The sequence below is a fragment of the Lucilia cuprina genome, chromosome 4 (assembly GCF_022045245.1).
Source record: "Lucilia cuprina isolate Lc7/37 chromosome 4, ASM2204524v1, whole genome shotgun sequence".
Taxonomy (NCBI): Eukaryota; Metazoa; Arthropoda; class Insecta; order Diptera; family Calliphoridae; genus Lucilia; species Lucilia cuprina.
In genome coordinates, this window is record NC_060952.1 from 56,141,774 (window position 1) to 56,144,420 (window position 2,647).

At 31.2% G+C, this 2,647-nt stretch overlaps 1 long non-coding RNA gene across 1 annotated transcript; it reads right to left on the reverse strand.

Annotated features, from left to right (window-relative positions):
- Positions 1-832: 832 nt before the first annotated feature.
- LOC124419414 lies at positions 833-1,934 on the reverse strand. Its single transcript, XR_006940567.1, has 3 exons — positions 1,726-1,934; positions 1,288-1,651; positions 833-1,114 (listed from the first exon to the last, which is right to left on the reverse strand). It is a non-coding gene; the product is annotated as an uncharacterized LOC124419414 (long non-coding RNA).
- Between the last annotated feature and the right edge of the window lie 713 nt (positions 1,935-2,647).

Here is a 2,647-nt window from a genome sequence, read left to right on the forward strand (position 1 = left end):
GTGTTTTGTCAAAACTTTAATGTTTTGTGAAAGATGCGTTTTGAATTCTTATTGAGTTTAAAATAATTCTTTCATAAGACATTTCTAGTTTTCCTAAAATATTGGGAAAGGTTTCCTGATGAGCTGGCTTAAGCAACCGGCGAAATGCGCATAGGAACTAGCTTCCCCACCATCAATACATTACAGTGAATTTATTTAAAAATTGGGGTTGAAAGCACGATAAGAAACTCTTTAACTTATTTGGAAAGAGATAATAAATGATGTTTAATGACATATACATGATTGCCACATACTATTATTGAGAAAGTACGCTACAGTAAGGTAAGGCTCAAACATATACAATACTTAGCGTCAAACTGCGGCTGACAGCCACGCAAAGTAAAAAAGAAAAGCTCAACATGGTGTAAAATGTAATGAAATAATAAATTTTTAATGTCATATTTCATGCTACAAGATTTTGATAATTGATTCATCTCATAATCTAAAAAACTACTTTAATAGAATTCCGTTTTACGTCCAAACAAACAATAAATAACATAAAGTCATTTGATGCTCCAAAAAACAAATTTCAAACGATAAAGTTTGACACATTTCTTTCACCTATATTCAAAGTTTGTAAACTAACATGTTAATAGATGTTGTCATATTTTAAACAATTAAAGAGGATTGGAATTTTTTGTTGCTAAAATTTTACAAACGAAAATGAAAAGTTTTAAAGAAATAAAAAAAAGATATTAAAAACAAGGACCCAGAATATATATACTTTGTTTGGTCTCAGATGAATATTTCTTGGTGTTACACACGGAACGATAAACTTATATATACCCTCTATCACCACTGATGGTGGTTGAGTGTTTTCACACACGCAAAATAAAAATTATTAACAACAAAAAAGGTAAATAATTGTTGTGTTTTTATATTTATATGTGTATATGTATAATTAAATAGAAAAAAAGGATTGGCTAAACGGCAGTTGTTCTGTGGGCTGATCTTATACTGGAGTTTTTTCTAGAATACACTGCGATGGTTCAGCAACTTGGATTAACATTTGGATTATGTTGTTGTTTAGAATCTTCCTCACTAACTTCTATTTGTTCAGCAGCATTTGTGGTTTCTAAAATATTAAAAGATATTGGTTGTAGGTCAAAACAATCTAAAAATCAGTTAATGATGAAGTGTTCGATTCAATGCTTTAAAAAAATCTGAACATAATTGGTTTACATGACATCGAACGATTTTGGAATGTGATAAGTTCTTAAGTTTTACCTCGTACATAACTTTACCGACCTTATTTGCAATTATTCCGGGGGTCCATTTCATTTCGCTTGTATACCTTTGCTAACACTTGCTGTCCAATACCGTAGATTCTTTGTTTAGCTCCATATTGGTTATTTAACTGAGATTCCATTTTCTGGTTACGAATTAGGATATCCACTTAAGGTTTTTGTAGCAAGCCAAGGTTTAATCTAACTTTCCTTCCCACGAACGAGTTTTTCCTGAAGCTTTGTTTGGAGTACACCGATGACACTGGAGGAAATATTTAAATTGGCATTTGCTGTTCCTGACCTTGTGAGCCTTGTGCAATTCTTTTTAAATTTTATTTCTGAAACATTTAGGTATGACAATTCTATCAACATACATTAAACAGTCTCTGGAAATATTCAAATTGTCTTTTTGTGAGAAATTTTTTTTTTAAATATGAATCAATTATTTTGGGCCACTTACAGAGATCATCTTTTCAGTGAAGTTCATCGTCTATTTCAGTGGCAGCACGAATCATATTACAGGTGACGGGTAGAGATTTCGTGGCAAAGTATAACAAGTAGTCCGACTCTTTGACAGCAGTACCTAACTCTAAGCATGTGTTAGTGAAAAAGTACCTAAATCTAAATATGTGTTAATAACAAAAATGTATATGTATTGGTGCATTTTAAACACACAGAGTTTTATAAAAAAGTTATAATTTTAAATTTGTTCGAATTTTCAATACCAAAAATTAAAATTAAATTCAACAACAAAAATGAAATGTCAATAAATTAACAAAAAAAAATTTCCAGTTCATGAAAATTAAACAAAATTCTAAATTAAAAATGCTTTAAATTTATTTTAAAAAATTACAGTTTTTTTGTGGATAACTGCAATTTCGCGTACGATCCTTAAAAGTGGCCAAAAAAGTAAGTTAAACATTTGAGTGTTTTGACAAGTTTTAATTTCTCACAAGAGAGTCTAAGTCACACGGTACTCGTAGATGTGAGAGAGTAATTTCTTATATGTGAGAGTCGGACTACTTGTTATACTTTGTTTCGTGGCATCATCAATCACCAACTTTATATTCTTCTCTAGCTAAATGCAGGCTATCACCGTTTCTTCAATAGGTTTTGGGGCGTTATCAATCAGCCTCGATAAAATATCGGCAGCGCCAAAATTAATTGTTGATTTTGATACAATATGTATTTTAGTTTAAAATCGTAAGACATTAATGTTAATGCCCAACGTTGAAGGCGATTTGCGGAGTGTGCAGGAATTCCCTTTTTACTTGAAAATATAGCCAATAGTGGCTTATGGTCCATTTGGAGGGTACATTTACTTCAGTACAAGTATTTATGAAATTTCACAACAGCAAACACAAGGGCAAGGGCTTCTTTTT